The sequence below is a fragment of the Balaenoptera musculus genome, chromosome 16, assembly GCF_009873245.2.
Source record: "Balaenoptera musculus isolate JJ_BM4_2016_0621 chromosome 16, mBalMus1.pri.v3, whole genome shotgun sequence".
Classification (NCBI taxonomy): domain Eukaryota; kingdom Metazoa; phylum Chordata; class Mammalia; order Artiodactyla; family Balaenopteridae; genus Balaenoptera; species Balaenoptera musculus.
Window position 1 is genome coordinate 74671287 of NC_045800.1, and position 15651 is coordinate 74686937.

The following is a 15651-nucleotide window of genomic DNA, read 5'->3' on the forward strand; positions in this document are numbered from 1 at the left end:
CGGTACGGAGCAGCCACTGCTGGGGTTCCGTCCCCCTGGGGCATCCTGAGGAGACGTGAATAATATGTCGCAGCACTGGCCCACAGAGAAGGGGACACTGGACGTGTGTTTTCTGACTCCAGTCCTTCACTAACGTTGAAGGCTGTCCCTGGGAGAGTTCACTGCCAGCATCACTGCCAGCACTTCTAAGCTGCTCTGCACCAGAGGAGGAAGTTCCCACAGGGCTGACCCCGGGGCGGGCTGGGGTGGGGCGGAGGTGGGGAGAAGGGCAGCAACCCAGCACTGGAGGTGGGAAGCTGTCAGCATGCGTGGGAGACGCCCACCACAGGTAAACTCAGAGGGAGGCCGAGAGCCAAAGAACACCATTTGCTACAGCAGCCCCAGTTCCTAACTTTTATCAAGCCACCATGTTCTGCTGCTTCACCTTTCAAGAAGTCTCCTTGATCCCATTGATCAAATATGATCCACTACGCTCGTCTCCCAGTCTTTAACCCCTTCCTACCACATTTATCACTTATCTCCTGCGACCATCCCCTACTCCAGGCTTCCCACTGACTACAGGATGGACGAGGTTCACATGAGGTCATGGCCCTCACTGACCTGCCCTACCTGCCCAGCCTTATTGGCCACCAACTCTTCCCACTCTCTCCCTTTCACCTTCTCTTCCTCTAACAAACAATGATCCTTCTCAGCTTTGAGCCCTTCCCACACAGAATGCCTCAACCCTACCTGCCCTTTGGAAATCCACACTAGGAAGCACCGACTCGTAAGGAGTATTTTCCTTGGCTGTGGCTTGCTCTCTTCTCCTCCTCCTCTGAACTATTCTAGTCCTGACAGCAAACAATGCCATTTTTACAAATGTGTTTAAAGTGAGAGGGCAGGAAACGCTGGCCAAACTCTAAGGTTCCAAGGGGCAGAGACTGAGAGCAATGCTCCTTTAAATTCCTCCAACACTCACTATAGGGCCCACTAGCTAAAGACCACCAGGAACACAATTGCAGTGAATAAACCGAGCTTTCTTTAGCTTGCTACAGCAGGAGAGAGAGTGCACCAAAGGGACTGCGGCATCCGAAAAGGAAACTGAAGGAAGCTTATTATAGAACCTGGGTTTGTTCTGGGTGATTCCAAGGAGGTCTTAGGAAAGTGGTCGCCAGATTTGGGCTGGAAGCTGTCAGGAAGTGGGGGAAATTTACTGAGTAAGTATCCTGGCAAATTTAACACAGAAGGCAGAGGATGAAAGCAGAGTTGGAGTCATCGTTGGTAAAGCAGCAGCAATCACTCAGGTCAGTCATAAAAGACGGATGCTTAATTACTTTTGTGGCTGCAGAGTGTCCTTGTCTCAATCTTGCTTCAGACATACTGAAGGAGTAGACTTGTCTGATTATTTATACGCTGCAAGAGGTATTTATGTTCAACTGGGAACACTGCGGCCGAGCTGCCAGGGACATTTTTCACTTTCTCCAAAGTGACTCGAAAGATACCAGAATGACTTAAATCACTGTGGAATTAATTTCAAATTTGTTCTAACGCTAAATGATAATGTAAACTTTAACTCCTAAGTTATAACTCCACTCCTGGCAGGCAGTGTGCACACGGCAGGGAATAAGCCATGCTGGCCTCTGACACAGGTCCATGAGTTCACAGTGCAGGAGGAAAGGCAAAAGTCTAGGCTGACACAACACAAGCCTGGAAAGTGCCAAAATGTAAAAATGCATAAGGTACTGACTTAGCGTAGGGAACTGAGTATAAACTGCATCTGGAGTGTAGGTGAAGCTTTCCAGGAAGACATGTCATCTGAGATGGATGTGGAAGGATGACTTAGGAGTTGACCGGTTGGAAAACGAAGGGTGGAGACGCAGCAGACACAGCAGATGCAAAGGTGTGAAATGGCTTAATGGGTTGGGGAACAGAACATAAGTCAATGTGGCTGAAAAAAACTTTACTGAAAACTAAAAATTTTGCAATGAAATCGAATGAATTTCCAAACCTAGACTATACAGATACTACACTGTGCAGGTGTGGAAAGAGAGAGTGTTACATAACTTGCCTATGATGTAAAAATCGATTCGGCATTGACCTAGGGAGAAAACCCGAGAGGATTAGATTAAAATATACCCACTTGATGGTGAAAGCAAAGGAAATAGGGGCATATAGTTTGATCTCAAGCATGTATATCCTCAGTGGCTGGAAGTCTTTTTTCCTTTCTTCAGCCTCACTTTGCTGAGTTCATATACATCTCCCAGCTAAGTGAAATTAATCTGGACTCCTTGGTGCTATATCAGATTTGAGAAAGAGTGAGGACCACCCAAAGAAAGCAAAGGGGCACTGCTGAAACAGTGCAATGCATAAGGAGACTTTAGTTCTGTTAAGTCAACTGAAGGTTGAAGAGGAAGTAAATTTTTCCAAAAACTAAATACTCTTATTTATGGATCCCACTCTAAAAGTGGAAACAGTGTAGAAACAGAATACAAGTCAATCCAAAATAACATATTTAGGTGTCCTTCCCTTGAATGTAAGGGGGAATGGAAAAATTTTCAGAAACTTTTCCCACTAAAATACAAAACTAAAGCTCAATACATGCAAATACAGGCAAATGACTTACTGGGTCTTATTTCTGTTACACCAAGAAAACTCAGGAGTTCAGTGATTTCTTGAATAATATTATAATTATTTCTCATGCCTTGCCAAATAACACACACACATCCATATACATACATAAATATATATCTATATGTATGTGTGTATATATGTGTGAGTATATCTATATATTTATATAATTTCCATGCTATTAATATTGACAATCCAATCTTTAAATAGTTTACTTTGGAAATCCAATGTCTTAAAAGTTCATGCATACTTTTGTACAGTCCTTCAAAAATTAATACATTATTACTACTTAAAGTCAATTCATTTCTTTCTAGTTTTGAATAGAAATGATCCATGAATTACTGTAAATAAATATTAATAGCGAGAAATGAGCCATTTGGACACTACAGTTAGAGAGAAGCATAAGTAATCTTAAATTTCCAAGTAGAAAAAACAAATTAAAGGTCTTTATTTCATTAGAAAGAAAAGATGAACTACTCACTAGAATAGGTAAATGATATGAATCAACCAACAAAAGGTAGGACAAGCAATTCACAGAATAATACAAACAAGTGTTCCATGAACAGATGAAACATGCTTACCTTTTCTGTTAATTAAGGAAGTGTATGAGACAATGTATTTTTCACTATTTAGGCTGCCTGAAGATGGGAGGGAAGAGTTGTTTCCTTTCCAGAAGCCAGTCCCTTCTGGTAGGAGTTCAACAGTCATTGGGAGGACAAGATGGCAATCCTAAAAATTATCAAAGTTGCTCATTGCCTGTGGCCTAGGAACTCTGCTTATAAGAATTTATGCAACAAAAAAGCCTGTACAAATGGACAAATAAATCTGACATTCATTGTAGGAAAAAAAAGAACATAGGTCAAAGTCTATTAAAACAGATGTGTCAAAACACATTATGATATATCCATACCCCACATACACACAATGGCATTTCATACTGCTACAAAAAAAGAATATTACCATTTATGTGCCTACACAGAAGACATCCTCTTATTTTTTAAGAGGAAAAGTCCAATTGCAAAAATGCTTGTGTGTATAGAATGAGCCCATTTTCATAAATTGATAATATATAATTCTGCATAGACCAAATAGCCAAAAACATACGTATGCTGTGTTCTCATTTTATTTTTATTTCGGGCAAGACATATTTGCTTTAAGAGTAATTTCTAGGGGCTTCCCTGGCGGCACAGTGGTTGAGAATCTGCCTGCTAATGCAGGGGACACGGGTTCGAGCCCTGGTCTGGGAAGATCCCACATGCCGCGGAGCAACTGGGCCCGTGAGCCACAACTACTGAGCCTGCGCATCTGGAGCCTGTGCTCCGCAACAAGAGAGGCCGCGATAGTGAGAGGCCCGCGCACCGCGATGAAGAGTGGCCCCCACTTGCCGCAACTAGAGAAAGCCCTCGCACAGAAACGAAGAGCTCAACAGAACCAAAAATAAATAAATTTTAAAAAAGTAACAAATGTTCAAGTACAATTGGTGTCTTTAAAAGAAAAAAAAAAAAGAGTAATTTCTGGCAACAAGATATAAAGAGACTGTAACTCCTCATTCCTGAAATCTCTCTGATATCTTCTGATAAAAACGTCTGTTAGTACCAAGGTTTGTATGAAAATGTTATAATAAGCCACAAAGCATGTTTTAGTGCCACAGAAAGACCATTTGAAGAAGTGAGGCTGCCACTATGATGTTGTTTTCCTTAGCTTATGAGAAATGCCACATGGTACTTCGGTCATGTTTGCAACTGCAAAAGTCTTCTTGAAAATAATCTAATTGCTACTGACAGGCCTGACAGACGTCACCGAGTTCTGTCCAGCAGTGCCGTGACTGACAGAGGAAAGCCAGGGAGATGCCACACATGGCTTGGGAAACCATCAAAATCTGGTGCCCATCTCCAGGCCAAGTTAGGAGCATATGGCACCATCGTGGTGTTCAAATATGGTCATAAAACCTTAGCAACTGTCACAGTTATCACAACCACGCGTTCCAGAAAGGAGGAATGGAAGACACAGACAGCAGGAACTGGGAGGGCGGCTGGCCCATCCCCCAGCACCGGAGCTACAGGCACAACTTGAAACTTGGGCTGAAACACTCATGGAGAATAAACAAACAGTGCAAGTTGCACAAACTATATAATTCAAACTTGACTGCAAACTAGCTTTTAAAGTGCACAGGCTGGCCCCCTTACCGTGTTTTATCTCTCTTACTGAAATTCCGTCGCTTCACCTATGTTGTTACGTACGTACGCCCTTTCTTCAGGAGTCACTGTGTTGTTACGTACGTACGCCCTTTCTTCAGGAGTCACTAATATAGATCAACTATCCCGTTTCCAATGCTGCAAAAGGAAACCAGTTACACAAGGCAAAGGGCTGCATGAAATGGTCTAGTAAGAATCCAGTGCATGGATGGACCTAGAGATTGTCATACTGAGTGAAGGAAGTCAGACAGAGAAAGACAAACATCATATGATATCGCTTATATGTGGAATCTAAAAAAATGGTACAAATGAACCTATTTACAAAACAGAAATCGAGTCACAGGTGTAGAGAAGAAACTTATGGTTCCCAAGGGGGAAAGGAGGGGGCGGATAAATTGGGAGATTGGCAATGACATATACACACTATTATATATAAAACAGATACTAATAAGGACCTACTGTATGGCACAGGGAGCTCTACTCAATACTCTGTAATGACCTATATGGAAAAAGAATCTAAAAAAGAGTGGATATATGTACATGTATAACTGATTCACTTTGTTGTACAGCAGACACTAACACAACATTGTAAATCAACTATACTCCAGTAAAAATTTTTAAAATAAAAATAAATTACAAAATAATAAAAAAGAATCCAGGGCTGTGCAGAGAGCTGTCTCCCAATAGCACGCCTGCTCCTCTAAGCTCAGCGTTTCTCAGCCTTGCACTGCTGACATGTTGCATCAAATAATTCTTGTTGTAGGTGGTTGTCCTGTGTGCTGCAGTATCATCCCGGGCCTCTACCCACCAGACGCCAGTAGCACCACCTCTCAGATGTGATAACCAAAACTATCTCGGCAGTTCCACACTGTCCCCTGGGGCATAAAACCATCCCACCTTGAGAACCACTACTCCAGATAATTATTTTATGCAAATCCTACTAAAACCATTAATGGGGTTTAAAAGAGGAGACAAGGAAGGAAAAACACTGCAAAAAGCACAAAGAAAAATAAAATATCTAGGTTGAAAAAAATTTTAAAGATGGACATCCAGCAAGCTTCTAAAATGTGGGTATAAGGAGTTAGGATTGCATTTCTTCCTAAAGAGATAGTTAAGAAACATATTCTCAACCTGGGTTTCCCCAAATGAACATGCTGGTGAATCTTCATTCCTTTGGTGACCAAACTCATCATGAGTACCTATGCTCAGGCTTAGGGAGTGGAGGGAATTACCTTGAACTGTGAAATCAAGGTTTATGGCCTAACTCCATCATTTCAAATTCTATGTATGACACTGAACAAGTTATACCACCTCTCCATCAGTTACTCTCGTGTATCATAGGGATAATAAGGTCATTCATATAGGGTTATCGTGAGGATTATGAGAGATAACACACCTAGAACAAGGCCTATTACAAGGTAGACAAATATTTTTGCTCTTCCTCCTCATAGGGTTTAACAAGGAAAAAAGAAATGTAGTTAGAAGGGATCCTGGGATAGCAATTTCTTCACTAAAGGCAATGGACTTAAAATAAAACATCTGCACCCCAATGTTCATTGCAGCACTATTTACAACAGCCAGGACATGGAAGCAACCTAAATGTCCATTGAAGAAGGAATGGATAAAGAAGATGTGGTACATATATACAATGGAATATTAGCCATTGAAAAGGATGAAATAATGCTATTTGCAGCGACATGGGTGGACCTAGAGATTATCACAGAGTGAAGTCAGTCAGACACAAAAAGACAAATATCATATGATAACACTTACATGTGGAATCAAAAACAAAGGGTACAAATGAACCTATTTACAAAACAGAAATAGAGTCACAGATGTAGAAAACAAACTTAAATTAGGAGATTGGGACTGACATATACACACTACTATATATAAAATAGGTAACTAATAAGGACCTACTGTATAGCACAGGGAACTCTACTCAGTACTCTGTAATGACCTATATGGGAATAGAATCTAAAAAAGAGTGGATATATGTACATGTATAACTGATTCACTTTGCTGCACAGCAGGAACTAACACAACATTGTAAATCAACTCTACTCCAATAAAAATTAATTTTAAAATAATAATAAAAATAAAACATCTGTTCAGGAAAAGAAGACAACTGAGGGAAAAGGAGCGCTCCCCAGGAGACAGAGGTCACAAAGAAATATCATGGCTTGGCTCCAGTCACCTTCTGGGGAACAAAAAGGTGTGATTTACCATTTAATCATCCTTCTCACTTTCTTTTTTTTTATTTTACAAAACTTTTCACTGGTTCTTAAGAGATTTCACGGTGCTTTTAAACTTATACATTAAGGAGTTATTGCTCATACAACATTATCTTTGCATATAATACACTTTAAAATGCTGATTATAAAGTGTTGTGCCCAATATCTAGGACTATTTTTTTAATAAAGACTTTATTTTCTAGAACGGTCTCAGGTTCACAGCAAAACTGATGGAAAGCACGGAGTTCCCATATGCCCCTCGCCACACGCAGGCACTGCATCCCCCACCGTCAACATCACATCGACATCAAAACCCATTTTGTGGGTTTTGATGAATGTATAATGTTTCGATGAATGTATAATGACATGTACTTACCATTTTAGATCATACAGTTTAGCTGCCCTAAAAATCCTCTGTGTTCTGCTTATTCATCCTTCCCTCCTCGCAAGCCCCTAGCAAATACTAACCACTAATCTCTTTACTGTCTCCACAATTTTGCCTTTTCTAAAATGTCACATAGTTGGACTCATACAGTATGTCTTATTCGCTTCTTTCAGTTAGTAATACTCATTTTAATACTCATTTAATACTCATTTTAAAATTCCTCAAAGTCTTTTCAAGGCTTGAGAGCTCATCTCTTTTTAGTACTGAATAACATTCCATTGTCTGGCAGTACCACAGTTAATAATAATATTCCATGGGAAGAGATATGGGAACATATGTATATGTATAACTGATTCACTTTGTTATAAAGCAGAAACTAACACACCATTGTAAAGCAATTATACTTCAATAAAGATGTTTAAAAATAATAATAATAATAATAATAATATTCCATTGTCTGGCAGTATCCATTCACCTACGGAAGGACATCTTGGTTGCTTCCAAGTTTGATTATCAATAAAGCTGCTATAAACATCTGTGTGTAGGTTTTTGCATGGATATAAGTTTTCAACTCATTTGGGGAAATACCAGGGAGTACAACTGCTGTACTGTATAGTAAGATTATGTTTAGTTTTATAAGAAGCTGCCAGACCATCTTCCAAAGTGGCTGTACCATTTTGTATTTCTACCAGCATTATAATGAGAGTTCCTGTTGCTCCACATCCTCAGCAGCATTTGGTGTTGTCAGTGTTTTGGACTGCAGCCATCCTAACAGATGTGCAGTGGTTTAATTTGCAATTCCCTAATGACATATAATATTAAGCATCTTTTTTTTTTTGATATTGAGCATCTTTTCATATGCTTATTTGCTATCTGTATATCTTCTTTGGTGAGGTGTATGTTCTGGTCTTTTACCCTATTCTTAATTGGGTTGTTCATTTCCTAATTTGAGTTCTTTGTACATTTTGGGTAATAGCCAATGTATCTTGTGCAAATATTTTCTCCCAGTCTCTGGTTTGTCTTATTCTTTAAATGGTTTCACTTTTCCACTTAACTTTCTAACCTCATCATTCTACTCCAAATTTGTTTCCTTACTAAGTTAATGAAAAATATCTTTCTAAAAAACCATCAGGTGTATTTGCTTATTTCAGGTTTGAGAGGACAGCTGAAAAGCTAAAACCATCTTCCTCTCTGGCCCTGGTACAGGAAAGAGAGAAAAGACTGGAAAGAGCAGCTAGCCTGCAGCAGTTATAAGATGAGCAAGTAAGCTAATCCTTGGGGCCTTCAGAAGGGAAGATAAGGGAACCAGCTAGAGATCAAGAAATGAACCCAAGGGACTTCCCTGGTGAAACAGTGGTTAAAAATCCACCTGCCAATGCAGGGGACATGGGTTCGAGCCCTGGTCCGGGAAGATCCCAAATGCCGCAGAGCGACTAAGCCCGTGCGCCACAACTAATGAGCCTGCATTCTACAGCCTGTGAGTCACAACTCCTGAGCCCGCGCGCCACAACTACTAAACCCTGCGTGCCTGGAGCCCATGCTCCACAACAAGAGAAGTCGCCGCAATGAGAAGCCCATGCACCACAACGAAGAGTAGCCCCCGCTCACCGCAACTAGAGAAAGCCCGCACGCAGCAACAAAGACCCAATGCAGCCAAAAATAAAATTAATTAATTAATTAAAAAGAAAGAAAGAAATGAACCCAAGCTCAGGTCCTGAGTCCTGATAATATGTCACAGAGCATGAATCATCTCACCTGTGAAATGATGTGTGTGTATGTTGTATGTCAAAAGCACATGGAATCAGAAAGGATCTCATATTTGGATGTTTTGTACTATCTACAAATGAGGTTATTCATGTAGAAAGAGATATATACTGACAAATTGTATATTTAAAATACATATTAATTTGTATAAGCCTTTTATTGTTTAAGTATACTGGAAGCTTCAAGAACTAGAAATACCCCAGGGCTCTATCCTCCTCTGAGAGGTCCTAGTTACATCATGCTCTCTCTAACCAGAGAGACTATTAGTACACTGCATACAACGTTTTCAGCTCTTTGGCTGAATTCCTACTCGTGGTCCCTAATTAGCATTCACCAACTGATGGTGAGTCACATCAATAATATGCAAAAATGTAAAGTACAAAATCTTTCTACCCAGCAGAAATACAAAGGTTCCTGGACAGGTCGTAGAAATTACTATCAAAGATGGAAAGCAAAAAGGCAAGCAAAAACCCCCCAAGCAATTTATAACATATTCTGAGCTTATTTTCCTTTCAAATCCATCTTCGAAGTTGTTTAGCTTAATGACAAATCAGAAAGTCTCTTCCTAAGGAAATAGCACATGAAGGCAGGAAATATCAAGTTAAAATTCAGAAGCAGGCATTTTTCTACATGCACACAGCTAGGAGCGGTTTCACGGGGCGGGCGCGGGGGGGGGGTTGTTGTTGTTTTTGGCTGCACCACGTGGCTTCTGGGATCTTAGTTCCCCAACCAGGGACCGAACCCAGGCCCCAGCAGTGGAAGCACTGAGTCTTAACCACTGGACCACCAGGGAATTCCCTTCATATTTTTTTTTAACTGTCAGGTCTAACTGCCCTGAAAACTGAAGTGTCATCTATACGAGTAAAGACATGCTAAACTTAGCCCATCTTCAAGCCTCTGGAATTCCCAAGGACTGAGGCATTATGAAACTGATTGTTATTACTGACTATAATCAGCTCTTCTTGGAAACGGTTGACAAAGGGATGCTACATGAGAGAACACCCTGGAATTAAAAAAAAGGCATCAAGAAAGGTATTTTCTCCCCCAGATTGTGGGTGAGAAAAGGCATTAGAGTACAGTCATTTGGATGTGGGGTTCTGACAACAGATCTGAGTTCAAGTCTGTAGTCTGCTACTTACTAACTGTCAAACCCTGAGCAAGTTATTTGACCTTCATGTACCTTAAGTTTTTTCACCTGTAAAATGAGACTATCACCACCTAACTCACGGGTTGCTCCGATCAGTAAATAAGATTACATATGTAAAATATTTAGCAGAGTGCTTGGCCCCAGCAGGTCTCAACAAATGGCAGTAGTCAATACTACTATTGATGTATCAATTACATAACAAAATCCTAATTAAAATAACCACAATCAAAACAGTTCCGGTCTGGAAGACAACCAAGAGGCTGCATCTTAAGTCTCATTTACACACCCACTAAGAATAGTACCAGAGTTTTACTCATTCAAGGGTCCCATGAGTGACAACCATCAGATCATTTTCCTTAAGTTTCTTTCCAAAATTATTAGTCAGTAATTTTCTCAATAGTGAATGCCACTCCTCTGTGAAGGCTGTGATTCTAAATCTTTTCCCTACACAATACACCTTAGTGATATACATACCCATCTCTACACATAGTTCCACTATACCCACGACTGAGTTGAGTCGAGGGACCAATCGCCAACTGTATACCGGTTACGGTGCTGGAAACATAGTGATGAACAAAATGCATGTACTCTTTACCCTCTGAGGAACTAACTGCCTAGAACAATGTTCTTTGACCTTTATCACCCATTTTACATCATGACCTAGTAATATATGTGTGTATTTGATTGTATATATAAACAGTGACATATATGACTAAAGGTTTCATGAAACAATACTCTTACACTCTGATGTTTTCTAATCTAGAAGTGGTTTATTTACATGCTGGTTGTGACCCCTAAATTAATTTTTGATACACTAATAGGTCACAACCCACCACTGGAAATACTGTGGTCCATATGCTATGCCAGGCCTCCTTTCTGCCCTCTGCCCTTTGAGCAATAAATACCACGTTAAAATCCTTATCTAGTCCAATGTGAACACACAACAAAGGTTTAAGTACACTCAGCAAAACATTTTTCCTCTGGAAAAAATAAAGTGAAAAGTCTACAATTTTTCTCATGCTAAGATTTTGTATTAGATATTGCTTGTTCTGATGGAAGACAACCAAAAATAATAAAACTTCATGGAATTTTGATGATCCTCTTGTTTATTCTAGGCGGAAGAGAATGGCCAAACTTGGTGCCAAATGGCCTCCAAAACAGGATACATCAAGCACCCCAGTCAACACCTTTCAGTCCCTCTGTCTTGGGGCATTGAAAGCGTCGTAAGAGAAACACTTGCAGACAACAGTTTCTATCGCTAAACTCTGCAGGGCAACTCTTCCCAGAACAAAAGACAATAAAGCTTCATTAACGCTGACCTTAGTTATTTGGAATTTGGCATAAAACTTTAAACAATTTTTAGCCACATTAACCTTTGCCAGTCTAAGAAGAAAGAGACTGATAGCAAATTAAGAGCAAGAAGAAGACTGTAAGAAAAATGTTTACCTTATTTGAGAGAATAAACTCATCTAACATCACAGAGCATGCATGCAGCACAATAATACCAGTGCGATAAATTCTCATTACCAATCACTTTTATCTATTTGTTAAGGCAGCTTTGGCAGGACTTGTATTTGGCGAAACAGTCAAACTTGTTCAAAATATTATTTGTACTTCAGTAAAGCTGCATTTACTTTAAAATAGGCTGTGATTCAGAAAAACATTCAAAGTTTTAATGAGTGCCTGAAGTTATTCTGTTAGTAAGCTCTTACAGTATTATACACCTTAATTTTTTTTTTTTTTTTTGGCCACATCATGTGGCTTGTTGATCTCAGTTCCCCAACCAGGGACTGAACCTGGGCCGCAGCAGTGAAAGCCTGGAATCCTAACCACTAGGCTACCAGGGAACTCCTAGCACCTTTTTTTTTTTTCTTTTTTTTTTTTAGTATTTACTTATTTATTTAGCTGCACCGGGTCTTAGTTGCAGCATGTGGGACCTAGTTCCCAGATCAGGGATCGAACCCAGGCCCCCTGCATTGGAAGCACAGAGTTTTAACCACTGGACCACCAGGGAAGTCCCCACCTTAATTCTTAAATACTGCTCTCACAGGCACAAACCTCAGGTCTTTCTATGGAAAGCAGAATGTTCTAGTATTCCGACTCCAACAGTTGGAAAGTTTTATTTTCTTCCACTCAAAATAAATTTATGGGGACTTCCCTGGTGGTCCAGTGGGTAAGACTGCACACTCCCAATGCAGGGGGCCTGCATTCGATCCCTGGTCAGAGACCTAGATCCCACATGCACGCCGCAACTAAGAGTTCACATGCTACAACTAAGAAGTCCGCATGCCACAACTAAGAAGTCCGCATGACGCAACGAAGACCCAGTGCATCCAAAATAAATAACAATTTTAAAAATAAATAAATAAATATATATATATATATATAAATTTATGTTATACGGAAGAAATACTAAGTATTGCTTTATTTTTCTTCATCATGACCCCCATTAAGACAATCCTAGACTTCCCTATTTAAATGCCATTATACTGAATCTTAAATTCTTAGTTCTTTTTGACTCTAATAAGGATTTGATCTCCCAATAATTTCAAATACTAGGGAATTTTTTTAAAAATTCTATAGTCCCTGAGTTTATATCATAAAATGTGCACTTCCCCAAAATGCCCTGCTTACTAAATGACAATGTTCCTAGTACATTTTTTCCAGTGTATTCTCTATGGTTAAAGGGGAACGGAAGAAAGGGAAAGGGAAGGAGAAGGGGGAGAAGGAAGGGGGAGAAGGGTGGCTGGGAGGAAGAGGGGTAGAGGGAGGGGACAAACACCAGACGGTCTTTTACCCAAAATTACATTTCACACAGGCGATGAACAATGAGGTTATCATCGTTCTAAACTCATTCACGTTAACTGACTGCAAAGATGACAGAAACTTAAGATTAATGAATCCATGCAGGTGCAGTTCTTTCGAAACCAAGATGGACATTATCCAAGAGAAGTGACTGCTGAAGGATTCTGCCTGTTTTGGTTTTTTTTTCCCCCCCAAAGATGAAATGTTTATTTTAACCGGGCACCAGAATATAACCTGATCGCAGGGGCAGATAGGGGAAGAGAGCAGAGGAGGACTCCAGGAGTAGTTTACCTTCAAACAGTTCTGCCTCTTTTTCAATAGCACTCATCCTCCATCCACTGCTTTCTGAACGCATGGTCTCCTTAGTGACTAAATCATGATATTTCCATGTCGGATGGTGAGATTTTTTGTTTCCCAAACTCAACCTTAACAACCACCAGGGGAACTTGTTGAATATATGGATTCCCAGTCCCACCCCAGACTTACTGAGCCAGAATCTCTAGAGAAGAATCTTAAGTTTCTAAATGATGTCAAATTCAGGCTGTTGGCTTTTTGCCTTTCTGCCGGGCAGGATCCTACCAGCACATCAACCAAAGGAGCCATACAGCTGCTCTGATAAAGGATTGATGACTTTAAAATTACAGTTTGGACAGGACTACTAGAAGTTTATTTGAAAAACACAGGACTAATTCCAGTAAGGTAAAGAAGGGGACAGACTATGGTAACAGTAGCCATGAAAAATGTTTGTCTAGGCTCAAATATTCAACCAATAACCATCATAAATCTAGAAGGTGAAATACAACACAAACAGATGGCTGCACTGCCTCTCTGGCACACTAGGGATCATCTGTAGATTCTAAACCTTCACATCACCATGGGATTTAGAATTGAATAATCATCCAAAACATGGCATGAGTCCCTAGATACTTTTATATTCTTTGGTCTCTTGAATAATAATAGTTTGGAATGAAGAAGGCTTAAAATAAAGACCACTAACTCTTTCCTCTACAACATTCAGAGATAAGAAAGGATCAGATGAAAGAGCAAATAATTACCTTCTAAAATTCCCCCTGCCGTTTTCATTTTACTTTTACTAAATACGAATTGTAGTCAAACAAACTTCATCTCTGAATTAGACCATTTAGAAAATAATATAGGAATACACATATCAGGGATGTTAGTCAATATCTGATTCAGCAGCTGCGTCTTCAAGTAATAAGGGCAACTCAAGTCAATTCTCAACAGTAATTTCCTCTGAGGAAACCTTTTCATTTTTTTCTTTCTTCCTTGAGCTCCACCTCTCTCTTCTGGCACATTCTGCTCATCATACAGTACTGTGTACATTTATAGCACTTCATAAATAATAAAAAATAAAATGATGTCTGTAGACCTAGGCCTGGAGGGATCAATTCTTAGGCACAGTTCCAAAGGTTAACTTTTAACCATGTGGAAATTATGCTAAATGCCCTCAAATGTAGTGCTGAGATATTCTTATTTTCAAAGCAAAGTATATAATCATAATGTGGAATATAGTTGGCCATTCTGAATGGGTTTAATATGTCAATGACTGGAAACTAAAACATTATCTTAATCTATCCATCTCCGTATTATCTAACATCTCTGAAGTTGTAACCACATTTTAAACTAGAAACAAATGAATCAATTCTCAGTTTCTCATGATAGTGGGGGGAAAACCGTAGCATGGATAATGCAAGAGGATAAGCCATCCGAAATTATCTGGGATTGTTTTAATATTCATGTTTCCTAGGGGGTTTTCTTTAGGGACTGATCAAATTACATTTTTATTAAGCTAGTAATGAAGCTCTTGTCATTCTTTAAGTAAAAATACCTAGTAATGAAGCTCATGTCATTCTTTAAGTAAAAATACCTGACAACAGGGAAAGGCTCCAGTTCATGTTCAAGTTCCCATTTACTCGAGTGGCCGGCCAGGGATTTTTGTACGGCAGCAAACAACCAAATAGGTAGATAGCCCACTAACAGCAGTTTCTCCTTCTGCATAATGAGTATAAAACATCTCAACACACTGAAGATTAACTGAGAATATAACCTATAGCACTTAGCAAATGCAAGGTTTCTACAAAGTTGGGGAATTCCACTTGGAAGTTCACCGTTTAGCACATAAGCTTCCCTTTCCCTCGCCACTATGGTCACAAATAAGAAAGTAACAAGGTCAGAGTTTCAGTAGGGATTCCAGTCCCCTGTCGTCCAGTTAACCACACTCATAACAAGAACTGCAAAATAATTTACATTCCATGTGATGAGTAGCTCAAATAAAATGCGATTAAAAGAAGACAATCTGGATGAAAAGAAACAAGAAAATTGACCAATCTTGTGGTGTTTAGTATCATTTAGCAATAAAAGTCATAGGGAGAAGGGGCAGCAGACACAAAACTCAACAGCAACAACAAAAAAGCTAGACCACAAGAGATAATGCTCAGCTCACACAATCATTGTTTTTTTAATTGCTTGGTGATAGTTTTCCATTATCTCCTA

The 15651-nt window shown here is 39.7% G+C and overlaps 1 protein-coding gene across 5 annotated transcripts in view; it reads right to left on the reverse strand.

Annotated features, from left to right (window-relative positions):
* The window catches only part of BICC1 (BicC family RNA binding protein 1), a 305439-nt gene that overhangs the window by 106924 nt on the left and 182864 nt on the right, over positions 1 to 15651 (reverse strand). The window lies entirely within an intron of this gene.